This window comes from Delphinapterus leucas, chromosome 10 (genome assembly GCF_059928025.1).
Source record: "Delphinapterus leucas isolate spDelLeu-1000000601 "Yukka" chromosome 10, BTC_Dleu_Yukka2, whole genome shotgun sequence".
In the NCBI taxonomy this organism is placed as follows: Eukaryota; Metazoa; Chordata; class Mammalia; order Artiodactyla; family Monodontidae; genus Delphinapterus; species Delphinapterus leucas.
Window position 1 is genome coordinate 25162030 of NC_143138.1, and position 16672 is coordinate 25178701.

Consider the following 16672-nt stretch of genomic DNA (forward strand, 5'->3'; position numbering starts at 1 on the left):
ATTTAAGAAGTGAAGCAAGGAGTCTTTGATCTAAGGAAGAAGGAAAATGAACAAGGCCAAAAACTATGCAGGTCCTTGATGCTGGTGGTCAAGGTGCTAAAAGGCAAGTCCAGGTAGGTCACCAAGTCTTTTCATAGATAAAGGCCACAGAAAAGCAACCCAAAATAAAATATGTACAGCTGAAAACAGCGGTATGAAATTTAAAAAGATGAAAATTATTAGTGATGATTACTGACTGATATGGAATACAGACAAGGGAAATCTAATATAAAAATAATTGATATTCCTAAAGAAAAGAAGCAAATGGTAAAACAAAAAGTTCTGAAAGATTTAATGACAAAAAGAGAAGACTTAATCTACCAGAAAATTTTTCCCAGGAAAATCAAAGTGTAATTTTGTGTCCAATCAATTGTACTTGAAACATAAAGGTAAGAAACAGACTTTCTCAAATAAGCAACAGTTCATGAAATTTAGTGCTCACAAGCTCTTTGAGAGTCATCCAACATCAAAATACAGCAAGCCGAAAGAAACTAGAAATGGAGGTTCCATGGCCAATGAATGGTGGGTCATTAAACTCATTCAATGGTTTAAAGAAAAAGCAGTGCTGTGAGAATTATGTTTACAAGAGAGAGCAAATTTATGAATCTTGATAAGGTAAAAGTAAAAATAGGCTTACCAGAAATGTGGTCTTGAAGGGATGAGGTAAGGATAGTGTCAAGTTTCTCATCTTCAGAGCAGGAAGTCCATAGATACTGTTCAAGTGGAAGTCTTTTGGTATTTGGGGGTTTTTTTGGTTTGTTTTATAAATTTATTTTATTATTTATTTATTTATTTTTGGCTGTGTTGGGTCTTTGTTGCTGTGTGGGGGCTTTTTCTAGTTGCAGTGAGCGGGGGCTACTCTTCGTTGTGGTGCACAGGCTTCTCGTTGCAGTGGTTTCATTTTTGCAGAGCACAGGCTCTAGGCGCATGGGCTTCAGTAGTTGTGGCACGTGGGCTCATTAGTTGTGGCTCGCGGGCTCTGGAGCACAGTAGTTGTGGTGCACGGGCTTAGTTGCTCCGCCGCCTGTGGGATCTTCCTGGACCAGGGCTCGAACCCATGTCCCCTGCATTGGCAGGTGGATTCTTAACCACTGTGCCACCAGGGAAGTCCCTTGTTGTTTTTTTTTAAGTGAAAGAATCTTCTGAAATTTTAGACTTATCTTTTAGGAAATAAAATTGCTTGATATGAAGAAATTCTTATTAATCTGAGGTTGAGCAATTCTGTCAATTTCATTTGTTTTTCTCCTGTTAAATTCAAGTAAAGAAAAATTGAATGCTTTTTATTTTTGAAAAGCATTGAGATCCTATTTTTTAAAAATAATTTTATTTATTTATTTTTGGCTGCATTGGGTCTTTGTTGCTGCGCATGGGCTTCCTCTAGCTGCGGTGAGCAGGGGCTGCCCTTCATGGCAGTGTGCGGGCTTCTCATTATGGTGGCTTCTCTCGTTGTGGAGCACAGGCTCTAGGCGCACAGGCTTCAGTAGTTGTGGCACACGGGCTCTAGAGAGCAGGCTCAGTAGTTGTGGCGCATGGGCTTAGTTGCTCCCCGGCATGTGGGATCTTCCTGGACCAGGGCTCGAACCTGTGTCCCCTGCATTGGCAGGCGGATTCTTAACCACTGCGCCACCAGGGAAGCCCTCTGAGATCCTATTTTTATAAAACTATATCTATACACACATAAGGATACATATAAAGAGAGATGATGACAAAGATCTTGTCTGCCAAAAGTTAATGATGATTATTTCTGGGTAGTTGATAGTGGGTTTTGTTTTGCTTGTTTTTTTGTTTTTTACTTTCTTATTTAACTTTTCTGTAGTACTTAACTTTTGGTGGTAAGCATGAATCAGTTTACAAAACCCATACTTTTTAATAGGGTGTCTGCCTTCTGAGCTATCACAGGGTACGGCTGGGAAGAGGGAAGTTGACCAGAAGGCCCACTGATCATGGGTCTCACACTTTACAAAGACAAGAAACTCAGATTTTTCAATGTTCTCTCCAAAATGAAGATGCACATATTGTAACTGAGATACACTGACAAAATTAAATATTGAAAACATAGCACATTTTCTTCTTTTTAAAATTATACCTGGAGCTTCAAGATATCCATGCCTCTTTCACACCCTGAGAAGCCCTGCATATATTATTCAAAGTTAAGAAATGCCAGTTTAACACAATGGGAAGGATAGGACCCAGAGGAGGAATCCTGGTTCTCCCTTCTACGTCCTAGATTATGCCCAGTTTTGAGCTTTCTACCAGGTGAATACTATGCAATCCTGATACTGTCATCTACAGAGCTGCAAGCATTGAACAAAACTAGTCCTGGTTAGGTAATGCACAGATTTTGTGTTATGATGCTCATAGCTGATTAATTGCTTAGATTTGGATTGACTTTGGTCTGCCTTTGATCTGATCACTCGATTCCTAATTTTACTACTTCAGCAAAAACTCACTGCTTTTCTTACTAGATCTATGATTAAGTTATCCGCATTTTTTTTAACTTACATCACATCTATGGGTACCAGTTCCTACTTATTCCTTGGCTCACTGTTTCTTGACCCCTGGCTGGCTGTAGTAGTGTGATATTGGACAAAATGGACCAAGAAAGCAGTGCAACTCACTAGCTTATTAAAGTTTCTATAGCAGTGAAAAGTGAAAAGGATTCATGAGAGTGTTGAGAAATTCTGGCCAGATCAACATCCAGGTTGATGAAACTGAGTACCTCATGGGAAGCTGGTCCTGGGACTCATGGGTTCTCCCTGCCCATAAGGTGTGTTAGAAATAGTTTTAGAAATAGAAATAGAATCAAGTGATCAGATCAAAGGCACACTTACCCTACAAGGAATCCTAAAGAGACTCCTTCAAATGAGGTAAAAAGACCTTAGACAGTAACTCTAATTCTCACAAAGAAACAAAGAGCACCAGTAAAGGTAGCTACATAGGTAAATATATATAAAAGACAGCATAAGTTTATCCTTGTTAGTAACTTTTTCCTTCTATATGATTTAAAAGACAGATGCAAAAAGCAATAATTATAAAACTGTTGATGGGCTTATAATTCATAAAGATGTATAGTTGTAGGACAATAGTAACATAAAGAAAAGAAGAGAAAAGGAGTGATACTGAAGTAGAAAAACAAATTGGAGAAAATAAATAAAATACAATAAATCCTAGCTCTGCTAGTTCTATAATCTTGAGCAATTTTTTTACCCCATCCTGAGTCTCAGTATTCTCCATACAGAGTGTAATATTTACCTTATCCTTAAGTAAAATAATATTTATTTTACAAGCTTGTTGAATGGATTAGTGAAAACAATTTTCTGGAAACATTTTGCACAATGATTTGCACAGGTGCTCAATAAATGCTAGAACTGCTTCTGAGTAATGGGTACTTGGCAGTTTATTATACTACTTTCTCGACTTTTCTGTATCTTGAAAATTTTTTACAGTAAGAAAAAAATTTTAGTGCCAGCTTCATTCCTTTTATGGTCTTTTCTTTGCTTCTTTCTGACTTAACCTATAATTTGATGAATGAGCCTAGAGAAAGAGGAGGTTAACTCTAAATGACTAACTAAGTTATCTCCACAAGGATTTTCTTAGGGGATGCAAGCAGATGAAACATGAATTAGGAAGTTCTCAACTCCACTTTGCACAGAGGTATGTCACATAAATTTAAAATGCAAAAATCCAAATTAACGAAGACAGTTGTTTGTCTTTGTCCCCTGTCCTCTGGGATAGCCACCAATGATACACACTTCGTGGTCTCCATGTCTTTGTATAATCCCCAACCCGGAAGTGTGGGCTGGATCTAACAAGTCACGTCTGATAAATAGAATGCAATAAAGGTGATGGGGTGTCACTTCTGAGATTTAGTTATAAACAACTGTGACTCTGTCTTGATGGTTTTCTTTCTCTCTCTGGCTCTGCTCACTTGCTTGCTCTGGTGAAGCAAATGTACATATTGTGAGCTGCCCTATGGAGTGACCCACAAGTAAGGAACTGTAGGAAGCCTCTGGCCAAAATCCACGTGTGTGAACTTGGAAATGAATCCATTTCCAATTGACCTGGAGATGACTAGCTCTGCTGACACCTTGATAGTAGAAAGCCTAAACCACAGGACCCAGATAAGCAGCACCAGATGCCTGACCCAGAGACTGAGAGATAATAAATGTTGCTTTAAGCTGCTAAATGTTGGGGTAATTTTTTATACAACAACACACAACTAAGACACCTGTTTCTTGACAAAAGGAATCAGTGTAGAATGTCTATAAAGATCTTCTATGGATTCAAAATATGATAAGCCTTTCCAGAAATCAACTTACACAAATTTTTTTGGAACACTTCTTTTGCAGAAAGCATATTTATATATGCTTTATAGGAGTTATATAAGAGTAAATAGGAGTCACACTGACCACCCAGAACATTCTTATAAAAATTTAAAGTTAAAATTTAAGGTTACCTTAAGATTCTCCTTGTCTCTTTGTTTTTCCCAATCACTCTTATTGTCCCAGTTCCTCTACACAAAATTAATTTGTTAAAAAGAAGGAGGAGCAAGAAGAGGAGAAGGAGGAGGACGAGGAAGAGGAGGAAAAAAAGAAGAATAAACAACCAGAGAGGTCATCAAGTTTTCATTGGCCAGATGAGATTTACAAACCAGACTCTTAAAAATACTTTGCATGCCAAGAAGATTCACTGAGAAAAGTAATTTCCTACACTGATGGCTATTCTCTACCTGAATCATGAAGACACCTCCTGAATTTTCTGGAACAGTCCCAGTTTCAAATCTTCTGCTCCACTTTCCCCTAAGTCAGCTTGTACTTGACAAAATCACATGTGTTGATTTGGGTTTGGAAATAATGGGTCCCTAAAATCCTGAATTGCTCTTGAACTAGGCTTGTGTCATTGGTGGGCACAGTATATCAACTCACCTACTAATTATTCACTGAGATCCTTTGATAGCTTCAGTGCTCTGCTATGACAGTCAAAAGAAGGAGAGGAGGGCTTCCCTGGTGGAACAGTGGTTGAGAGTCCACCTGCCGATGCAGGGGACACGGGTTCATGCCCCGGTCCAGGAAGATCCCACATGCCGCGGAGCAGCTGGGCCCATGAGCCATGGCCTCTGAGCCTGTGCGTCCGGAGCCTGTGCTCCGCAACGGGAGAGGCCATGACAGTGAGAGGCCCGCGTACCGCAAAAAAAAAAAAAAAAGGAGCGGAATCTTACAGAAGCCTATAGCGTATTTGGGGAGACTGAACAGCATATATGAAGGTACAGAGCAATCAATTAACTGGCTTCTGGATGTAAGAGGTAACTCAGTCGTTCAGAAAAGGAAGGGATCCTTGAGAACTAAAGAAATCTTAGGAGTCCTCATGGAGGAGGAGGAGGACTTGAGATGGAACAAAGGAAGAGTTGACTTCACTTTTGCTGTTCAGAAGTACAAGGTGGGACACAATGAAATCACAGAACAATTAAGAAAAGAGAACACATGTGGAGGCGTACCTCAAAGGTAGGTTGAATATGAAGAATGTTCCTAGTCCAGTGCTATGTATCTGATCATTGTAATAATGTTAATCACTCCTTTAACGCCTGTTACTTGCCAAGCACTATGTTAAACACTACGCACTTACTATCTCATTTATTCTTTTCTTTTTTTTTAGTTTTTATTGGAGTATAGTTGCTTTACAATATTGTGTTAGTTTCTACTGTACAGCAAAGTGAAACATCATTTACTCTTTATAAATAAGACTTACTATTCTTTACAGACAAGAACACTGAGGGGCCCAGAGAAGTTAAATAACTCACCTGAGGTCACAAGCTAATATGTGGCAGAGCCAAGATTTGTAATAGGGAAGAACAAATCTCACTCCATATTGGATCTGTTTCTTTTACTTTAACCTCTGTTTTCTATTGCTTTTGCTACAAGTTAAGAATGTTGCCTGTAGCCTGAAATATACAGGACAGCCCATTCTCAAAGCTCTGACCTTTAAAAGTGTAACACTTTTCCATTGATATAGAGATTAAAAAGTTGCACAACAGCACATTTGTCTTATTGGAGGTTTACAGGAACATCATGACCTGACCTACATGGACAGCTGCTAGAACAAAGGATTCTGACACCAAGAAGTTTGCAACAACTAACCATGCCCCTCCCGTTTAGTATAAAAGGAGCCTGAGGGCTTCCCTGGTGGCACAGTGGCTGAGAGTCTGCCTGCTGATGCAGGGGACACGGGTTCCAGCCCTGGTCTAGGAGGATCCCACATGCCACGGAGCAACTGGGCCCATGAGCCACAACTACTGAGCCTGCGCGTCTGGAGCCATGCTCCGCAACGAGAGGCCACAACAGTGAGAGGCCCACGCACCGCGATGAAGAGTGGCCCCCGCTCGCTGCAACAGGAGAAAGCCCTCACACAGAAACGAAGACCCAACACAGCCAAAAATAAATAAATTTATAAAAAATAAATAAAATTTAAAAATAAATAAAAGAAGCCTGAATTCTAACTTGGGTAAGATAGTTCTTTAGGACACTAGTTCATCATCTTCTCTGACGCCTGGCTTTCCAGATAAAGTCACTGTTCCTTGCCCCAACAACTTGTCTCTCAACTTATTGGCCTGTTGTGTGGTGAGCAGTACAAGCTTGGACTCAGCAACTGATTCAAGTCCAGGTATGACTGACACCAAAGCTCAAGCTCCTAGCCATGATGCTATCCTAAAATTGAGTATAGAAAACTGCCCAAGAAACATTAGTGCTGAAACTCTTCTGCAAACTCTTCATAGGTAAGTGTCCCACCTGGCCAACCTGAGAGTTCCATCTAATGGGTAGTGAGGACAGACCAAGTGCAGGGGTACCAAGTGCAGGGATACTGCACAGCGTAGGAAGCACATACCCTTCCAGTCTTGGCCATACTACTCTCCAGCTGTGGAACTCCTGCAAAGCCACTGACTCTTATTTTCCCTGTGTGGTCTTTAAGGTCACGGTCACCTCTAAACTCTATGTGCAGTATTTGTTTTGCATGCAGAAGGCTTACTTCTCATGACTACACCAAAAATAGCCTAACACAATGGTGGGATGTATTGATTTCAAACATCCTTTTTTTGTAGCTCTGAGCTGCTAACCTACCACCTAATAAACATGTCTTTGTTCTCCTTGGATGTAACAACAAATGCACATAAGTAATTTCATTAAAACTTATGTGTCATCAATTACTACTACTCACTTTGGGCTCAAGAAGTGCAAAGCCTCAAGGCAAAATGGAAGCTCTAACTTATTTTGCAAAGAAGGTAAAAGACAAAAGACATGTGAATTCTTAAGAAGCTAGAAGGAGGCTTGTTTCTGTCACTCCTAATTCAACTCTCAAACCTAACCTGGTGGTGTTGAAAACATTTCTATGAAGGGAAAATATCTCACCATCTACAGAGACTTCAGTATTCTTTTATCCCAAGGAAACTAAAATATTTCCTATTTTTGTTAATTGGACATATCTTCACATTAGGTTATTGCTTTTTTCTGTTTTGCTTTGTGTTTCCCTGATTGGCTTATTGAACTCAGTTTCACATAATCCTTTGAGCAATATCCTCAAAACAGCAGTGTTGTGTTTAACCTAGTTCTATGACAAAGTAAACTGCTTTCCTTCATACTTTAAATGGAAATGTTTTCTTATTGTTCTAATCCCCCATATTCATTTCTGGGATGTTATTCCTCATAAAAGCTCTTTCTCATTACAGAAAATGAGAAGCATAAACAGCGTGGACCTCCTAATGTAGAGTGATGAGAATGTTCTAGAGTAAATGTGGCTAGATCGCAGCTAGTTCTTCTACGTGTCAACATGCATATTAGGAGAAACTGGAATGGGGCTTGAATTTTATTCTCTTCCAGAATTTGGGATCTCATTCACTGCATTCTTCTGTTTCAGAATTTGGAATACTGAAGGATACTATTAAGTCAGAAACTGAAGGGTTAGAGATTTTACCCTACTTGCAAGCTAACAAGTAAGGCTGCCCTATACAGTTGTATATACATGGCAGTGACAGAAGAATACACACCGTTTGGACATAGACAAAACTGTTTATTAATCACAACAAAATCAGCACCCAAAGCAATATCTTGCATCAGTTCCCAAAACCCCCATCCCCACAGAGTGACACAGTGGGGACCAGATGTCACCTAGGCAGCCACTGGGGTGCATTGCAAGAGAGAAATCCCCAAATTAGGAAAAACTGATTTATATAGGGCTATTGCTGGCTTGCCCATTCTCCCCTCCAGAGAAATAAAGAGGTTTTATTTTTCCTCTGGAGTGTAAGCAAATCTCTTCAGGGAGAGGAAGAAGATTTTTACTAACCTGGAATGTGTCTAGGGAGGGAGACATTTACAAGCTTTATTATCTCTAGCTTCCAAGGTCATTTGCTCTGCAAACATCCTTGAACCAATGGTCCAAAAAGTATAGAAAATGCCATGAAGAACTGCCTTCCAAAGCAGATAGGACTGGGGACGGAAAGTGAGTGCTGTCTCCAGAAAGCAATTTACCCCAGCAAAGCCCACGAGTCTTGGGCCTCCCTCCCAGACCAGCCCAGACCTGCGTGCTCTGGACTCCAGGCTGCCCGTTCACATCCCAACCCTAAATCAGGGAGAAGCTGAATCCCAAAACCTAGTGGACTCTCAGTTGAAAACCAGAAAAGACCTGGCAGAGAGGGGGGAAAAAATCCGTTAGACAGAAATCAGAATAATCAAATAATAGGTGGTACTTGGGAGAGAATGGTTTTTAGAGAATTTTCTAAGCTGATCTGAATACCTCATTGCTTTCTTATATGATATGCATAGGCTTGGACAAGGCAGGGAAGAAACAGATTAAAGTGCCTGTCAGTTTAGACAATATCCCTGGAGTATAGGGATTGCTCAAAGAGCCCTCAGGTTAAGCCAAAGGAGAAATGATATTACCCAAGATGGGTTCAGGGTGGAAGAGAATTTATCCTGTAATGTCCATGTCCACAGTCCATACAGTCTGACTCTTTATTATGCAGACAGACCTGCCAGGAGGAGCTCGCATCAGCAGCCCCCATGATTATAACCAATTAAGACGCTTCATTAGTATATTTCCATTTCTCAGAGTGAAAAACTGGTCTGAAATGGGACAAGCTATCGTTGACAACCCAAGGTACCAATGAGTGTACTGCTTGGAAATATCGTAGTGGTTCTTTGGCGAGAATAGCTTTGAAACTGGGTTATGCTCTCAGCAACAAATCACCGAGTGTTCCTGAAAAATTGAAAGCATCTTGTCTGGGGAAGAGGCATTACTTCTATTTTCTACCTAAGGTATTTTCTGGCGTTCTGGGGAGGCAAACAGCCCAAGATATAGTCTCTTCAGGCTTTCATTTGCTGAGAAAAATGGCCCTTCAGAATCTGGGATATTTTGGGCGCATTAAGCTGAGTGAAATTTGGGGTCATCTAACAGGTTAATGATCCAAATCATTAAACGGGCTACACTAATCTTCCTTCCCACAAGAACAATGTCAGTCATTTGACTTCTAAAAATGAGGGCACTAGGAAACAGAAGGCGAGATGGGAAAAATTGTGGGCAGCTTGTATGCTCTTTAAACAAGTTCAGGTTCTAATTCAAGAGGAAGAACGTTTACAGGGGTCTTCTCTCTGCACACAAATTATATCTTTAAATATATATACAAATTGTTTTTTTCTTTGCTTTTAGAATGCTAGTGCTATAAATTAAATTAAGTGTTAATTGCTTGGTTTATTGTCCACCTCTTGTAGTTAAAATATGCTTTATATACTATGATTAAATTAACCTCTCTTTGGAACTTCCCTGGCAGTCCAGTGGTTAAGAATCCATGCTTCCACTGCAGGGGCCATGGGTTCAATCCCTGGTTGGGGAACTGCATGCCAAGCAGTGCAGCCAAAAACAAAAATTAAAAAATAAATTAAGCTCTCTTTGTAAACCAGCCATTATGCCTTTATGCCTTCATTTGTGTATCTTTGCTCCATAAAATACTGTATTCACAACCTCCTAAGCTTCTAACCTTTAGGAGTATTTACTTAGCCATTATGTCATTCAAACTCAGATTTTTCCATTTTTAATCTCGAGGATTACTCAATCCTTGAGATCTGGGACAACGTTAAAAGTGCTAGAAACAATGCTTCCAAGTCCTTACCTCTCCGTATTTCCTATGTGTGTTCAAGCCATTACGTCTTTCTTTTTTTAAAAAAAAAATAAATTTATTTATTATTTATTTATTTTTGGCTGCGTTGTGTCTTTGTGGCTGCGCGCAGGCTTCCTCTAGTTGCGGCAAGCTGGGGCTACTCTTTGTTGCGGTGCGCAGGCGTCTCATTGCAGTGCTTCTCTTCTTGCGGAGCGTGGGCTCTAGGCGCGCGGGCTTCACCAGTTGTGGCAACGCGGGCTAAATAATTTTGGCTCACAGGGTTTGTTGCTCTGCAACATGTGGGATCTTCCTGGACCAGGGCTTGAATCCATGTCCCCTGCATTGGCAGGCGATTCTTAACCACTGCGCCGCCAGGGAAGCCCCAAACCATTAACTCTTAAGAAAATATTTCTTCACGAAAAATAAGGTTTTCCCAGACAAGCTTTGATGGTAATCTGAGGTGGACAAACCCAGAGGTGCCACAAGCAGGTCAGTCTAACACAAAGGACACACCATAAACGAGTGGTGATTCTACTCTGGAAAATAAATTTCTACCAAGAGGAGTAGTACTCAGGCATCATCCAATATTATAAAAGAAGGAAATCCTGTCTCTCTTAAACAAAATAGAATCCAGAACCTCCAAAGTTCATAGGTAGGAAGTGAAAATCCAAATAGGAAAGTCTCTGAAAAAGTGACTTGTTTTAGTCCCACTCTGTGGTAGGCAGAATTCTTAGATGACCCCCAAATAACATGTAATCCCCTCTCCTTGGCATATGGGTAGAATCTGTGAATATGATGAGCTATTACTCCTGTGATTAGGTTACATTATATGGCACAGTTGACTTTCTTTTAATTGTCATAAAAAACACTACATAAAATTTACCATCTTAACCATGTTAAAGTGTACAGTTCAGTAGTGTTAATTATAATCAAATTGTGCAGCAGGTCTCCAAAACGTTTTCATCTTGCAAAATTGCAACTCTGTACCCAGTGAAAAGTAGTTCCCTATTTCCCTCTCCCTCCAGCCTCTGACCACTTCCATTCTACTTTATGCTTCTATAAATTTGAGAACTTTAGATATTTCATATAAGTGAAATCATATAGTATTTATCTTTTTGTGTGTGACTGGCTTGTTTCTCTTAATGTGCTCAAGTTTTATGAACGTTGTAGCCTATGACAGGGCTTCGATCTTTTGTAAGGCTGATTAATATTCCATTGTATGTATATACCACATTTTGTTTATCCATTCACCCACTGGTGGACATGTGGGTTGCTTCTGTCTCTTGACTATTATGAATAATGCTGCAGTGAACATGGATGTGCAAGTATCTCTTTAAGACTCTGCTTTCGAATCTTTTGGATACATACCCAGAAGTGGGATTACTGGATCATACAGTAGTTCTATTTTTAATTTTTTGAGGAGCTGCCATAATGTTTTCCATGACAGTTGCACCATTTTACAATCTCACCAACAGTACACAAAGGTTCCAATTTCTCCACATCCTTGTAAACACTTGTTATTTTCTGTTTTTTGATGGTAGCCATCCAAATAGGTATGACATGATATCTTATTGTGGTTTTGATTTGCATTTCTCTAATGATTAGTGATGCTGAGCATCTTTTCATATGCCTTTTGGCCATTTATATCATCTTTGAAGAAATCTATTCAGGTCCTTTATTCATTGTTTAATTAGGTTATTTTGCTATGATTTAGTTGAAGGAGTTCTTTATATATTCTAGATATTAACTCCTTATCAGATATATGATTTGCAAATATTTTTCTCATTCCATAGATTACCTTTTTTTTTTTTTTTTTGGCTGCTTTGGGTCTTCGTTGCTGCACATGGGCTTTCTCTAGTTGTGGCAAGCGGAGGCTACTCTTCATTGTGGTGCACTGCAGTGGCTCTCTTGCTGTGGAGCATGGGCTCTAGATGTGCGGGCTTCGGTAGTTGCAGCACGCAGGCTCAGAAGTTGTGGCGCACAGGCTTGGTTGCTCCGTGGCATGTGGGATCTTCCTGGACCAGGGATTGAACCCATGTCCCTGCATTGGCAGGTGGATTCTTAACCACTGTGCCACCAGGGGAAGTCCCTCTATAGATTACCTTTTAATGTTGATTTTTTTCCTTTGATGCACAGAAATTTTTGAGCTTGGAGTAGTACCCTATGTATATTTTTGCTTTTGTTGCCTGTGCCTTTGGTGTCACATCCAAGAAATCACTGCCAAATCTTAAGGTCATGAAGTTTTCCCTGTTTTTTTTTCTAGGAATTCTATAATTTTGAGTCTTACATTCAGATCTTTAATCCATTTTGAGCTAATTTTTGTATGTATTGAAAGATAAAGGTACAATTTTATTTTGCATGTGAGTATCCAGTTTTGCCGGCAACATTTGTTAAAGAGACTATCCTTTCCCTATTGAGTGGCTGCTTGGCAGCCTTGTTGAAAATCATTTGCTCATATATACAAGGATTTATATTGGGCTCTCTGTTCTATTTTATTGGTTTATATGGACACAGTTGACTTTCAGAAAGAAAGATTATTCGGGTGTGCCTAACCTAATCACATGAGCCATGTAAGAGCAGAGAATTTTTTCTGGCTGGTCACTTGAGCAAACCAGCACGAGCAAGATTTGACAAAGGCACGTTAGTGAGATGAAGGGGGACCTGTGGCTAAAACTTGAGAGCAGCCTCTAGGAGTCGAGAGTGTGCCCCAGTTGACAGCTGGCAACTGCAAGGAAATGAATTCGGCCAACAATCTAAATGAGCTTGAAAGTGGATCTTTTTCTAGTCGAACTTCATGATGATAACACAGCCGATTCAACATTTTTATTTCAGCCTCATGAGACCCTGAACAGAGGACTCAGTTAAAACGTGCCAGACTGCTAACATACAGAAATGGTGAGATAGTAAATCTCTGGTATTTTGAGATGCAAAATTTGTGGTATTTGTTACACAGCAAGAGAAAACTAACATACCCAGGTCACACCTTCCTCTTTTGATGAGGTCGTTCTAATCACTGGGGCCATTAGTCCACTGGACTCCATGGCTCCTTTGTTCTGACCAAAGTTGAGACTGAATGAAACCTTTTTCTTTTTTCTCTTTTTATTTACTTATCTTTAAGGAGGATTTTTTTTTTTCCAGGGGAAAGTGCGAACGCAGTCCCCCACTACCACAAATTATGCAGTCGAGTTTCCCACATTTGGGGAAATCACAGGGGTCAGCACATCCGGAGTGCAATGGATAAGCCTCGCCCTGGGAAAACCACCTTCGTGATCATGGTATCTCCCCTGCCAGGTAAGTATTAAGGAGGAATTTTTAAGTTAATGTATTAAGTTTGTAAATAGGTAATATGTTCAGAAATACGTGGTTCAGAAATCAAAACATGTAACATCTCTACATATTACAGTGAGAGTAATCCCTCGTCGGCCTGTTCTGTTATCCCTCATCTGCCTGTTTTCACCTGCCAACCATCTCCCCAGGGAACCACTGCTTCTAGTTTCTTGATATCCTTCCTGAGTTATTTTAAATGCATATATGTGACCAAAAAAACTGTTAATTACTCCCAATATCAATTCTCTTCTTAAATAGCATTAGAATTTTTATTGGAGCAAATGGCTGCCAGGAATCAAAATTCTATTCCCCAGGGTCCCCTAGAGCTGGGTGTGACCAGGTGTGGCAGCTTTCCGGAACCTTCCTTGGTGTATGCCCTTTGTCCCTTCCTCTTCTTTTCCATCCCACTGCCTGGAAAGGAGATGCTTCCTTGGACCGAGGACAAGGCCATGCCCTAAGAATGGAGGGCAGGTGTGCTAGAAGGAAACTAGCCCTGTGAGTGTGTCACGTAGCAGAGCCCTGACTCCATTCTGGACTGCCTTCCCCTAGATATTTACAGAGAGAAATGATCTTTTATCTTTTTTAAGCCACTGTTCTTTTTGAGTATTATCACTGGAAGCTAAACCTAATTCTTAACTAACACAATATTTTTAAAAATATGAAGATATAGTCTCCCTTACCCCTTCTTTTACCAAAATAATAGAATATTACATAATTCAATATTACATTGCTCTGTATTTTCCTTCTTTGACTCAACAATTTATCTTGTAGCTCTTTCCATTTTGTACTGTCAGGGAGGACAAGAAGTAGATGGCACACTACAAACAGGTGTTAAGGGAAAAATAACAGGACTAATTATAAAGATTTGGGCAGGGTTAGGAGAAACCAGTAAGGGAAGGGGAAGCCAGAGTGGAAAGCCACTAGTACCCTTAGGCCTGAAGAGGTAAGTAGATGGACTGGTTATCAGAACTCAGAGAGATCTGTTGCTGCAGGACAGGGCAACCCAACAGCAGTGTGGCTTTTGATTTAAAAAATAGCTTCCAACCATCGCCTCATTAGGGAAGGGAGCCTGAGGAACATCCTAATCACTTTCTTCCTATTCTCCAATCTCCTGTTGGTGCCTCCTATTTCCTAAATCCAAGCAAAAGCCAGAGGGCAAGGAAGATGGTTGTGATTCACAAAGTTCACCCCCCTGGAGCCCAGAGCAGTATGGAGAAAGGCAAAGAGTGCATCGAGAGGGAAAAACAGGAAATATCCAGCACTATCCACCCATGTTACTTCTCAGCATCTACTTTGTCCTTTGTTTAGAAGAGAAATTTATGTCCCCAACAAAGGGAACATACAAAGTCCCATCAGCTCCATGCATTCATAGGGTAATGTCTTTCAGTCATATCCCAATATCATTAAACTTTAGCCGTGACATTGCTCTTCATTTAAATCTGCAGGAGGATCTACAAAATCAGTGCAATCCCTATCAAAATTCCAACTGCTTTTTTTGCAGAAATGGACATGCTGATCCTAAAACTCATATGGAAATGCAAAGGACCCTAAAGAGACAAAAAAAAAAAAAAAAAAAAGAAGGAAACCACTGAGAAAGAAGAGTAAAGTTGGAGGACTCATATCTCTTGATTTTAAAACTTATTACCAAGCAACAGTTATCAAAATATTGTGCTACTTGTATAAAGACTGATATATAGACCATATATAGATCAATGGAATAGCTTGAGAGTCCAGAAATTGATTTCAGACAAAAGTACCAAGACCAGTGAATAGGGAAATAGTCTTTTCAAAATATGGTCCTGAGACAAGTGAATATCCACATGAAATGAATGAATTTGGACTTCTACCTCATACCATATACAAAAATTAACTCAAAATGGAACAAAGACCTAAACAAAACAGGTGAAACTATAAAACTCTGAGACAGAAACCTTGGTGTAAATCTCTGTGATTTTGGAGTAGGCCACAGTTTCTTAGATATGACACCAAAAACACAAGCAACCAGAGAAAAAATAGATAAATTGAACTTCACCAAAATGTAAAACTTCTGTGTGGCAAATTATACCATCAAGAAAGCGGAGGGCTTCCCTGGTGGCGCAGTGGTTGAGAGTCCTCCTGCCTGATGCAGGGGACACGGGTTCGTGCCCCGGTCCGGGAAGATCCCACATGCCGCGGAGTGGCTGGGCCCGTGAGCCATGGCCGCTGAGCCTGCGCGTCCAGAGCCTGTGCTCCGCAACGGGAGAGGCCACAACAGTGAGAGGCCCGCGTACCGCCAAAAAAAAAAAAAAAAAAAAAAAAGCGGAAAACAAATCCACAGAATGGGAGGCAAATTTTGCAAATCATATCTCTGATAAGGGTCCAGTATCTAAAACACATAAAGAACTCTAATGACTCAACAATTAAAAAAAACAAAAAACGCCATTAAAAAGCAGGTAAGGATATGCGTAGACAGTTCTCCAAAGAAGATATACAAGTGGTCAGTAAGTACATGGAGAGATGTTCAAATAATCATCACAGAGGGACTTCCTTAGCGGTCCAGTGGTTAAGACTCGCTGCTTCCACTACAGGGGGCACATATTCAATCCCTGGTTGGGGAAATAAAATCCCGCGTGTCACGCCAAAAAATTTTTTAAAAAGAAAGAAAAAGAATAGTGGTCAGAGAAATGCAAATCAAAGCCACATTGAGATTACACTTCATACCTGCTAGGATAGAAATCAATCAATTGATCAACCAATCAATCAATAGCATAATAGTGCTGACAAGTATGTGGAGGAAATGGAACCTTCATGTTGCTGGTGGAAATGTAAAATGGTGTAGCACAGCTACAGAGAACAGATTGGAAGTTCATTAAAAAGTTAAACAGAATTGCACTGTTTCCCAGCTATTCCTCTCCTAGGTATATAACCAAAAGAAAAGAAAACATACGTTCCCAGTAAAATACGTACATGAACGTTCATAGAAGCATTATTCATAATAGCCAAAAAGTGGAAACAATTTTAATGTCCATCAACTGATTAACTGATAAACAAAATGTGTTATAATCATGCAATGGAATATCGTTCACCCATAAAAAGGAATGAAGTATTGATACATGCTACAACATGGATGAACCTTAAAAACATTATTCTAAGTAAAATAAGACAGACATAAAAGGCCATGTATTG

At 40.0% G+C, this 16672-nt stretch overlaps 1 non-coding gene across 1 annotated transcript; it reads right to left on the bottom strand.

Moving 5' to 3' along the window:
* Nucleotides 1-13315: 13315 nt before the first annotated feature.
* LOC115801798 (U1 spliceosomal RNA) lies at nucleotides 13316-13479 on the bottom strand. Its single transcript, XR_004022143.1, has one exon. It is a non-coding gene; the product is annotated as a U1 spliceosomal RNA (small nuclear RNA).
* Between the last annotated feature and the right edge of the window lie 3193 nt (nucleotides 13480-16672).